Below are 12,785 nucleotides of genomic sequence, written 5' to 3'. Positions count from 1 at the left end.
GTGGTAGGCACCATGTGGGCCCGTGTCAGGCAGGTGTGGGGACTTGTTACCAGTGTGGCCAGTGGGGTCACTACAGGAGAGAATGCCCTCAGTTGACCCAGGGAGTCTTCACTACTACTAGTCAGAGTATGGGTCAGACCTCTGTGGGTGCTACTAGTTCGGGTTCTTATGGCAGTTTGTCAGGCAGGAGCAGCACACAGCCGGGTCGTGGACAGAGAGGGCGTCCAGTGACCCAGGCCCGTCTTCATGCTATGACCCAGCAGGAGGGTCGCACTGCACCGAACGTCATTATGGGTATGTTAGTTGTTTTTGGCCAACCAGCTTTTATTTTGATTGATCCTGGAGCCTCTCACTCCTTTATGTCTAAGAGGTTTTCTTTCTTTGCTAATGTGCCCCCATCTCTCCTACTCGGAGAGTGGCATGTTGTTCTACCATCGGGGGAAAGACATAGAATTGAGTGGGTACATCGTTTTTGTGGAGTGTTTGTAGAAGGAGTTTGCTTAGAGGCGGACTTGATTCCATTTGAGTTAGTGGAGTTTGATGTAATCCTAGGGATGGATTTCCTTCGGATGCATCATGCCTTAGTGGATTGCTTTTGTAGTACTGTATTATTTCGGAGTCCGGGTAAGCCAGTTGTCACCTTTTATGGTGAACGGGAGGTTCTCCCATCTTGCATAATCTCAGCTTTAACTGCTAAGAAGATGTTGAGTAAGGGTTGCCAAGCTTATTTGGCACATGTGGTGAATTCAAATGCCGAAGTTATGGATCTTAGCCAAATTCCTGTTGTTGGTGACTATCCAGATGTATTTCCAGAAGAATTGCCTGGATTGCCCCCGGTGCGAGAGATAGACTTTACCATTGATTTACTTCCAGGTACAACACCCATCTCTCAAACACCTTATAGAATGGCACCGGCGGAATTGAAAGAGTTGTATGTACAGTTGCAGGAGTTAACGGATAAGGGATTTATACGACCTAGTGTATCTCCCTGGGGTGCACCTGTGTTGTTTGTGAAGAAGAAAGATGGTACTTTGAGGCTTTGTATTGATTACCGGAAACTAAACAGGGTGACTATAAGGAATAAATATCCCTTGCCCCGCATTGATGATTTGTTTGACCAGTTGAGGGGTGCTAGAGTTTTCTCAAAAATTGATTTGAGGTCTGGTTATCATCAGTTACGGATTAAAGAGGAGGATGTAGCCAAAACTGCTTTTCGATCACGTTATGGTCATTATGAGTTCCTTGTTATGCCTTTTGGGTTGACTAATGCACCCGCTGCTTTCATGGATCTCATGAACAGGGTGTTTCGCCCATATCTTGACCGTTTTGTGATTGTGTTCATTGATGACATATTGGTTTATTCTAAGAGTGAGGAGTTACATGTTAAGCACTTGAAAATTGTGTTGGAGACTCTACGGCTACACCAATTGTATGCTAAATTCAGTAAGTGTGAGTTTTGGCTTGACCAAGTAACATTCTTGGGTCACGTCATTACAGCTGGTGGTGTTAGTGTGGATCCCCAAAAAGTAGAGGCCGTGTTGAATTGGGAAAGACCTACCAATGTGACGGAAATTCGTAGTTTCTTGGGTCTTGCTGGTTATTATCGACGTTTTGTGCAAAACTTTTCTAGAATTGCCGCTCCTCTTACTAAGTTAACGAGGAAGGGTATCAGATTTGTTTGGTCTGAAAATTGTGAGCAGAGCTTCCAAGAACTTAAGAGTCGGCTGACTAGTGCGCCAATTCTATCCTTGCCTGATGATAGTGGGGAGTATGTAATTTACAGCGATGCCTCTAGACAAGGCTTAGGCTGTGTATTAATGCAGCATGGTAATGTGATTGCTTATGCTTCTAGACAATTGAAGCCACATAAGTTGAATTATCCCACACATGACTTAGAATTGGCAGCTATTGTACTTGCTCTTAAGTTGTGGAGGCATTATCTGTATGGAGCCAGATGTCAGATCTTCACTGACCATAAAAGCCTCAAGTATGTGTTTACACAACCGAATTTGAATTTAAGACAACGAAGATGGATGGAGTTGATTGAAGATTATGATTGTACCATTGAGTACCATCCCGGTAAAGCAAATGTGGTGGCGGATGCACTTAGTAGGAATCCATCCGTGACTTTGTCATATTTAAGGGCCACTCGTGTACCCCTATTGGCAGAGTTGAGATCTACGGGGGTTGAATTATCGGTTGATGAGGTTGGTACTCTGGTGGCTAGTTTTCATGTGAGACCACCATTCATTGATAAAATACGGGAAAACCAACCTCTTGACCCAAGAATTGAAGGGATTAAAGAAGGTGTTCGTGGTGGTTGGCAGCTTGAGTTTTCTATTCGAAGAGATGGAACATTGATGTTTGGGAAGAGACTTTGTGTTCCTAATGTTGAAGCACTTAAACGAGAAATACTTGATGAAGCACATAACTCCGCGTATGCCCTGCATCCTGGTGGTACAAAAATGTATCGGACTCTCAAAGAGTATTATTGGTGGCCAAATATGAAAAGAGAAATTGCAGCTTTTGTGAGTAAATGTCTAGTGTGCCAGCAAGTGAAAGCGGAAAGGCAAAAACCGTCGGGGTTGTTGCAACCTTTGTCAATTCCGGAATGGAAATGGGATCATCTCACCATGGATTTTATTTACAAGCTACCTCGTACGCAGGATGGTAATGATGGTATTTGGGTGATTGTAGATCGACTCACCAAATCAGCTCATTTTCTGGCAGTTAAGGAAACCTTTAGTTTGGATAAATTGGCAAAGTTGTATGTGGATGAAATTGTAAAGCTTCATGGAGTTCCCGAGTCCATTGTTTCTGATCGTGATGCTCGATTCACATCAAAGTTTTGGAGGAAGGTTCACAAATTTATGGGAACAGAATTACAATTTAGCACTGCTTTCCATCCTCAAACTGATGGACAATCTGAGCGGACTATACAGACTTTGGAAGATATGTTGAGGGCTTGTTCTCTACAATTTAAAGGAAGTTGGGATAAGCACTTGGCCTTGATGGAGTTTGCATATAACAACAGTTACCATTCGAGTATTGGTATGGCTCCCTACGAAGCTTTGTATGGGAAACAGTGTAGGACCCCCTTGTGTTGGGATGAAGTGGGAGAAAGACAACTTATTGGTCCTGAGATTATTGAAATCACAACAGATAAAGTTAAGGTGATCAGAGAGAGACTTAAGACGGCCCAAAGCAGACAGAAGAGCTACGCAGATAAACACAGGAAGCATCTTGAATTTCAAGTTGGTGATTGGGTATTTCTGAAGTTATCTCCTTGGAAGGGTGTGGTAAGGTTTGGTAAACGAGGGAAACTAAGTCCAAGGTATATTGGTCCCTATGAGATTGTGGAAAGAATTGGTCTGGTCGCTTACCGCTTGGCTTTACCTCCACAACTATCTCAAGTACATGATGTATTCCACGTCTCCATGCTTCGCAAGTACATCACTGATCCTTCACATGTGTTACCAGCTCAACCCATTACACTTACAGAAGATCTAACATATGAAGAAGAACCAGTACAGATCCTTGATCGTCGTGAGCAAGTACTCCGAAGTAAGGTTATACCTTTGGTTAAGGTATTGTGGAGGAATCACCTGATTGAAGAAGCTACTTGGGAACCAGAGGATCAAATGAGGCAACAGTATCCACATCTTTTTCCTTGACAGGTACAATTTCGAGGACGAAATTTTTATAAGGAGGGGAGATTGTAATGCCCCGTACCTACTAGTTACTTTTTACCGTGGTTGACCGAGAAATTACTTTTTCTTTAGTCCGGTAAAATAGGAAATTTATTTGAGATTGTCGTAGAATACGCAAAATCGAGTTCGTGGACACGTAGTTTGTTTAAATTGGATTTATATCGGAAAAGTTATGACCAAAAATAGAAATTTCTATTTTGGGCTTGATTTTCTTTTTTTGTGAGGTACTATATGTGGTAAGGAGGGGTTAAAAATCAGATGGGAGAGAGAGAAAGGGAAAGAATCAGAAAAAAATTAAAAGGAAAGAGAGAGAGCACGGGTAGAACCCGAGTCACCCCCCTCCCATTTTCTTTTTTCTTCTTCCGTCGCTGCTCTTCCCTTCTCCGGCGAATTCGTCGCCGTCCGGCCACCCCAAGACGCATCGTTGGGCACGGCGTGATCCTCTCTTCCTTCTCCTTCTAGCTATGTAAGTTTTTCACCATGGGTATCATTAGTTTTTGAGTTTTGAAGAGAATTTGCAGAAAAGGGGAAAACCGGAGTTTGGCTCCCATCTCGGTTTTCCGGCGATTTCCGGTCGAATTTCTTTGGGTTTTGGTTGTTGGTGAGTTGCTGAACGAGTTCCTAACCTTGTTGCAGCTTGTTTTGGGCTGTGGAGGAAGAATTGAAGGTGTTTGGGACGTGAACAGTAGCGTGAACAGTTCCATCCGAGTTCTTGAGTTTGGGTTTGGAATTTCCAGCTTTTTCTGCTTGTTTTGGATGTGATTGCAGGTATAGAATTGTTGGGGGTGTTGTGGAGATAATTTTGAGCTAAATAGGTTGACTGGAATTGGATTCCACCTTTGATGTTTTGTGTTAAACTTGAGGATTGTTTGGTTTGAGTTTTTTTTTGGAATTTTGGTGTAGTTATTGTTATTTTGGATAGTATGGATTATAAATTTTATGGGTGAATCTCTTGATAATTTACTATCAATGTTATTGTGAAATTGTTCTATTTTGTGGAGGAGTTTGGAATGGAGATTGTGTTTTGGAAAAGAAAATTTAGAGAGGAGTTAAATTTTAGAGATGGAATTGTGAGTGGAAATGGGGAAAATTAAGATTGAATGTGGAAATGTTTGGAAAGGATTTTTATGATAATTGGTGGTATTTTTGTGATGAAGGAAGTGAGATTAAATTGATTTAGTTATCGAACGGCCCTTGTGAAGGTTTAGATTAAGTGAAGTCTTTGAATGGTTAAGGAATCGATTGAGTGGTTATGAGTTAGAGGGCATTGAGATTGTAAATTTGTGATTAATAGACGCTTATTCCAAGGGGAATTGGTTGTTTTGAGAGTATTTCATTATTATGGTTAATTATATCCTATGCAATTGTGACAGGACGTACTGAGCCCTCGAGCGAGGAGGACACAGGCAGGCAGCAGGGTTAGCTGCGAGACTCACTTGTGAGTGGACCTTTATTTTTATTTAAATAATTCATGCAGCATGGCATTAAGTTTTGAAATGTGATTTTATGGAAAGAAAAGGATTAAAAAGGAAGCAGTTGACAAGGAGGCCAGTTTGGCGCATGCGTATCTTACCTAGTTGGCAGTCCCTTCTAGGTAATAGTCTGGTCGGCAGTCCCGTCTAGACTACAGCTCGGTTGGCAGTCCCATCCGACGCACCTGGTTGGCAGTCCCTTCCAGATGACTTGAAGTAGTTAGTCGGCAGTCCCGTCTACTACCTGTGGCTAGTTGGCAGTCCCAACTAATCACCGCCTCCTATCCGGTTGGCAGTCCCTTCCGATGCGTCATCGGGTGGCAGTCCCTCCCCGATGGCATGAGATGCCTAGGAAGCAGTCCTTCCTAGTAATCAAATGAGTTTCTTGGAAAAAGGGATTGAGTTGGAAATTTTCCTGAAGTATCGCTGCATGATGGTTTTGTTAAAAAGAGAAATGGGGAAGCATACCATAAATTGTTTTGATTCTAGTTTCGGTTTTGTCCACTCACTCTAATAGATTTTACATGTTTTCCCCTGGGCCCTTCGTTTTCAAATGCCCAGATTTCAGATTAGCAGAGATTGCGTCCAGGCTCAAGAACTTGGGAATCAGCGCTTCCGTTTTTGTCCGTAGGTTATTACTTAACCTACCTTGTATGATATCGGCTTAGTTTAGTGTTGCTCTGATAAACCTTTTCTTTGAAGTTTGATGGAGGTTGTTGTTTGGGTTGTTGTTGCTTACAGAGGATTATGTTGGGATTTGAGCTTTTCGGATGTAATATATGTGCTTGGATTGTAAATTTGATATCGTAGGTTGAGTAGAAGATATAGTTGAAATCATGTCCAGGTTTGTGAAATTTTGGGTAGCCCATACTTAGGGGAGGTTCTGCCGAATTTTCGGTAGGATTTCACTTAATGTGGGCCCCGCAGGCTCGTATCCAGGTAATTGGGTGATTCCTGGGTCGGGTCCTGTCAATTTTTCTTGAATATTTACAGAAATCGATATTTCCTTCGAAATTTCCTTTTTTTGGACCATCAATATTTCTTCGAAACTCAATATTTTGGTCATTGCAGAGAGAGAGAGAGAGAGAGAGAGAGTGAGTGTGTGTGTGTGTGTGTGGCTGTAGTGGTGGTGGTGGTAAATGGAGAAAGCTAACTAACAAATTGATTCTGCATGCATGTGTAGCTTCTTTGAACGGAAAAGTCTTCTTTTGATAGAAAATCAGACGATCGATCTAGTATGGTTGGGAATTTTTCATAAAACTTAGGTGGAGGAGGACCACTTTTTCATGGCCATAGTATCGACTGGAAAACCGTGTTTTCTATATATTGCACTGTACTCTTTATAATTTTCTGTGTTATCTGGGCGTTAGAAATAAAGATTCAGATATTTCTTTGTAACATACTATCGTATTTCATAGAATACGACTAATTCTAGTCTGCCCCATTCATTCCTTGCGACGAAGGAAACTACAAGTTTCTTTCTTCACAGGGGAGCTATCATTTAATGACTTTTCTTTGCAATACACTCAAGTCTCTACAAATAGAGATGATGAAGATAGTGAATATTTTGTACCTCTCATAGTTTTTCTGTGTGGTTCTAAGTTATTCATGTAATTCAAGGTGTAATGTATGATATGTACAAAGAATATATGTAAGGCGTGATGGCCTAGCCTTCCATTGGGTTTCCAGCCATAAAAAAAAAATTAGATGTTTACTTCAAAAATTTTAAGAGTTGTCGGTGATTCAGCATTTTCTGTTTCTTCTTAAATTATTACAACTCACTATATAACAATGTTTATTCAAGGTTTTCTTTTCATCTATAGTAGATAATTGATAAAAACAAACATATTCAAACGTTTCACTTAAAATTTCCATATTTTTCTTCAAATTTCCGTCATCTTTCTTGATTATTTACCGAAATAAATATGTCACGCCACGAATTTTGAATAAAAAAATTCAAAATCCGAAACATGAATTAAACAACTTAATCAAATAAATGTTCTGAATTTTTTTCTCAGAGATAAACACACCTCGCCTCACTCATTAATACATAAACCGAATCCTCAAGAATTTAATATTACAACACACTCTCTCCAAATTTAAATGAAAACCTCACAATAAAGCTGTAACTCCAATCCCACTACTCTAAGCAGCCTGATCACCTTCTCGATTCACCTGACCTGCAAGACTACCCGCTACACAATTTGAATAGTGTACCGGGATTGCAACAACACCAAACCCGGTAAGCTTTTGACAGCTCGTGAGTAAATAAGAAGGGAATGTTGATTTTAAATCATATTTCTTTTAACTCAAGTAAACAACCAACAATCTCAACATCTGTAAGGAAACATCAAACCAAAACACGGAAAATCCACAACGAATTCATTTCCACAATCCTCTAATCCACAATATCACTACTTTGGTCCATCCCAACTGTTTGGATCCAACTATATCTCGGTTATTATTTAACCGGCGGTCTTCGGACTTTTCCCCTGTCCTCAGAGCACTACATCTCGGTTATTATTTAACCGGCGGTCTTCATACTTTTCCCCAGTCCTCGGAGCACTACATCTCGGTTATTATCTAACCGGCGGTCTTCGGACTCCCAGTTCTCAGAGCACTAAAATTCTACCCTCTAATCAACTCAGAAGGTCAACATGATTATCACACACATTTATCGGTTAACATCATCATAAACAATCATGGTAATTTCCAATACAATATCATATCTCAACCAAATTATCATAATTCCACACCCACCTCAATGTCACACCATTCCATATATATATATATATATATATATATATATATATATATAAACGTAAATATATATATACGTAATCATCCGCACAGGGATAATCACTAATACCAACTATAAATCACACAAGAAAATCAGGAAATTCATTTTGTATAATTAAAGCATTTTACTTACCTATGGACCGTAGTTGATCAAGTCCATATGATTAAAAACAAATATTTATTCCATAAATATTTTTCACACAATTACGACAATTAAATTAATTAAAAGTGCACGGTTCGTAATATGAACCACGTGAGATTTACTCACCTCTAATCCCGCTGCGTCTTCAATTTCACAAAACACACCAAAACCGCTCACCAAGGAAGACCGTCAATCACCTAAATCCAATATGATCATAACTTAGCCAACAACTCATAAACAAAATTAAACGATGATCCAACGGTCGGATCGAAATTATATGATGATCCAACGGTCGGATCCTCACGGATCGCCTTAGGATCATCCCCCAAAATTATCACGAAGATCCAACGGTCAGATCTTCCTGAATCATCCTTATAAACATCTCCACAAAATTTCACGAAAATCCAACGGTCGGATTCTCACGAATCGCCTTCCGAATCACTAATTCACAATTATACGAAGATCCAACGGTCGGATCTTCGCCCATGACCACACATGGTCACTGGGACAGTCACACGATCAACATATCAAAACTACAAGTCCATCGGACGGCCCGATCTTCAAAAAACATTAATTGGATTATCGAAATCGATCGAAACCGTAAAAATTCATAACTAAATCATATGATATCCAAAAATTATGAATTATATATGCAAACGATTGTATCGCAACGTAGAATCTAAAACTGTAAAGAAATCACATTTTTGACCCCCGGAGGTGGCCGGAAAAAGGTCGCCGGAAAAAGGACAAAGCCGTCGCCGACCACCGCCAATGTTGTTGGGGCCTGGCTGCTCCTCTTCATCTCATCAAGCCCAACAATTTTCATAACTAGCACGAAGTCTGAAAATGAGCGGAAGGGGTCGAAAATTACCTTGAACAGTATAAAGGTGGCCGGAAAATTTCCAGAAACCGGCGAGAAAATGCAGAAACCGGCGAACATGATTTTGACTTAAAAACTTCAATTTCAGGCTTCGATTCCTTCTAGAGAGTTGTTAAGAACATCAAGGCGAACCCACTGGATCAAGAATCAATCAAAACGATGCACTACAGCTCGAGATATCCCGATCGAAAGATTTTGGTTTCGGATCGAAAACCGACCGAGCTCCGACGAACGTGAAACCGGTCTCTCCAGGTGCGATCCTTCTAGTATGATGATCAGCAAGTTGAGGCGAGTTCATGGAGCTAAGGATCGAAAGTTTTGGTGGCCGGAGCTAGGAGAAAACAGACGTTGACTAAAATCGAACTCAAATAGAAACAAGCTCACCACCGCCGCTACAGGCCGCGCCGCCGTGCAAGGCCACCACAGACGGGTGCGCAAGGACCATACAAAGCCAATGGAAGAAGTTTGGTGAGGATTGGTGGCCGGAGGAGGAAGAACTGACCGGACGAAATTCGTCCAGTTCCGTCGGTCTTGAACGCGGGAGGAAGAGAGAGAAAGGGACGATGGTTTCCCATAAGGGAAAGAAATGAAAATAATTTTGGAATTTTCCGAAAATGGAAGCTTTATATAAAATTGGAAACTTTTTCGAAAAATCATAACTAATTCATACGAACTCCGATTTTTGCGTTCCACATATGCACGCGATCGTATTGACGAGCTATACAACTTTCATGAAGGAAGTTTTCCCAAATTCTGTACGTATAAAAAGTCGATTTCGCGTGCCCTTAATTAACGTACGTTTTCGAAATATAATCGTTCGAACTAATTCCACACTTCTCCAAGCTTCGTATAATCACCCATGACTACGAAATCATTCTAAAATGTCCTCGGAAAATAATTTGGATTTTTCGGGGTATTACAATCTACCCTCCTTAAAGACATTTCGTCCCGAAATTTAATCGCGAGACAATTTCTCCCGATTAAAGTTTTCTGTAAATTATACAGAACACTAACCAAGCACCAAACTTGATCACCACAATTCTTACTTCAACTACCACGCTTGACTATACTATCTCCAACTTTATCAACAATGTAGAAATCTACAGAAATACGGTTCAATGTATAAAAATACGTCCGTATACTGAGCGTAAATCCAAAGAATATGACTCGATGTATAAAAATACGTCTGTATACTGAGCGTATACACGATTCAAAAAAAAATAATGTAAGAGGTAAGGTTCAAACTCCAGACCTCCTACACCAAGGTTTTGCTCCCAACCACTGAAGCAAGAGCTGCTTTCAATAATATATGCACATGTGTTATATTTATTATGTCAAAAGCGACATAAAAATAAATACAAGGGGATGCAAGGTTTCGAACCCTTAACCTGCTGCGCAAAAGCCTTGCCCCCAACCACTGGAGCACAAGCAGTGCTTAATATAATGTGTACAAATTTTATACTTATGATGTCATAAACGAACATAATAAAAATAAACGAGAGGCGAGGTTCGAACCTCGGACCTCTGGTACACAAACTCCACACTCAACCACTCGAGCACGAGCTGCTCACGTTATTATCCATACCAATCCTTCTATGTAAACTCAACCGTTTCAGCAATCTGGCCCAAAATACCCCAAACTGTTGCAGAAACCCGGCCCAACATATCCAAAACTGTTACAGAAATCCGGCCCAACATATCTACAACTGTTGCAGAAATTCGGCCCAACATATCCAAAACTGTTGCAGAAATCCGGCCCATGCATTTAGCCAAAACTATTTCAGAAACTCGGCCCATCGGGCCTCCACCCACAGCTACAGTGAGTGCATTGATCTGAGACAAGCCCAGGTACGGCCCACTTGCTACGGCTTATCCCTTCCGTGATTTACGGCAGTCAAATTTACTTTCGGCTAAAGCTGTTTGCCACAGCGCCTCGAGATTCGTCCTGTCCCCCTACACGCTCTCCACGCGCCAACAGCTTTTCCGTGTTTTCGGGCGACTTTAATCCAACGCGTAGATTTAATCTCAGAGATCGTCCATCCAATGGTGGAGATCTGCTCACCTCGTTCTATAAATAGGTGCATTCTGAGAAAGTGACTGTTCACTCCAAAGGAAGAGAAAATTCTTCTGAGCTTTAGCCATTCTCTCTCAACTCTTCAGCCTTTCTCTTCTCAAATCTCCAGTCCTTCCCTCACTCATCATCAATTCCGACCGTTGGATCTTCGTATAATTGTGAATTAGTGATTCGGAAGGCGATTCATGAGAATCCGACCGTCAGATTTTCATGAAATTTTGTGGAGATGTTTATAAGGACGATTCAGGAAGATCCGACCGTTGGATCTTCGTGATAATTTTGGGGGATGATCCTAAGGGCGATCCGTGAGGATCCGACCGTTGGATCATCATATAATTTTGATCCGACCGTTGGATCATCGTTTAATTTTGTTTATGAGTTGTTGGCTAAGTTATGATCATATTGGATTTAGGTGATTGACGGTCTTCCTTGGTGAGCGGTTTTGGTGTGTTTTGTGAAATTGAAGACGCAACGGGATTAGAGGTGAGTAAATCTCACGTGGTTCATATTACGAACCGTGCACTTTTAATTAATTTAATTGTCGTAATTGTGTGAAAAATATTTATGGAATAAATATTTGTTTTTAATCATATGGACTTGATCAACTACGGTCCATAGGTAAGTAAAATGTTTTAATTATACAAAATGAATTTCCTGATTTTCTTGTGTGATTTATAGTTGGTATTAGTGATTATCCATGTGCGGATGATTACGTATATATATATATATATTTACGTGTATATATATATGGAATGGTGTGACATTGAGGTGGGTGTGGAATTATGATAATTTGGTTGAGATATGATATTGTATTGGAAATTACCATGATTGTTTATGATGATGTTAACCGATAAATGTGTGTGATAATCATGTTGACCTTCTGAGGTGATTAGAGGGTAGAATTGTAGTGCTCTGAGGACTGGGAGTCCGAAGACCGTCGGTTAGATAATAACCGAGATGTAGTGCTCTGAGGACAGGGGAAAAGTCCAAAGACCGCCGGTTAAATAATAACCGAGATGTAGTGCTCTGAGGACAGGGGAAAAGTCCGAAGACCGCCGGTTAAATAATAACCGAGATATAGTTGGATCAAAACAGTTGGGATGGACAAAAGTAGTGATATTGTGGATTAGAGGATTGTGGAAATGTATTCGTTGTGGATTTTCCGTGTTTTGGTTTGATGTTTCCTTACAGATGTTGAGATTGTTGGTTGTTTACTTGAGTTAAAAGAAATATGATTTAAAATCAACATTCCCTTCTTATTTACTCACGAGCTGTCAAAAGCTTACCGGGTTTGGTGTTGTTGCAATCCCGGTACACTATTCAAATTGTGTAGCGGGTAGTCTTGCAGGTCAGGTGAATCGAGAAGGTGATCAGGCTGCTTAGAGTAGTGGGATTGGAGTTACATCTTTATTGTGAGGTTTTCATTTAAATTTGGAGAGAGTGTGTTGTAATATTAAAGGTACTCGGTTCGTAATATGAACCACGTGAGGTTTACACACCTCTAAATTCCCGCTGCGTATTCTTAACAACTCAAACAACGATTTCACGAATCGTCCGCCAAATCAAACTGTCGATCACCTAATCCAATATGATCATAACTTAGCCAACAACTCATAAACAAAATTAAACGACGATCCAACGGTCAGATCGAAATTATATGATGATCCAACGGTCGGATCCTCACTGATCGCCCTTAGGTTCATCCTCC

The 12,785-nt window shown here is 40.7% G+C and overlaps 1 long non-coding RNA gene across 1 annotated transcript; it reads right to left on the bottom strand.

Annotated features, from left to right (window-relative positions):
• Positions 1-7,241: 7,241 nt before the first annotated feature.
• On the bottom strand, positions 7,242-12,785 carry LOC112190316. The gene is made up of 3 exons (XR_002932350.2): positions 12,656-12,785; positions 8,250-8,320; positions 7,242-7,377 (listed from the first exon to the last, which is right to left on the bottom strand). It is a non-coding gene; the product is annotated as an uncharacterized LOC112190316 (long non-coding RNA).

Source organism: Rosa chinensis, chromosome 2 (genome assembly GCF_002994745.2).
Source record: "Rosa chinensis cultivar Old Blush chromosome 2, RchiOBHm-V2, whole genome shotgun sequence".
Classification (NCBI taxonomy): domain Eukaryota; kingdom Viridiplantae; phylum Streptophyta; class Magnoliopsida; order Rosales; family Rosaceae; genus Rosa; species Rosa chinensis.
The sequence above is the reverse complement of the archived record's forward strand: the minus strand, read 5'-3'. Positions and strand labels throughout refer to the sequence as shown.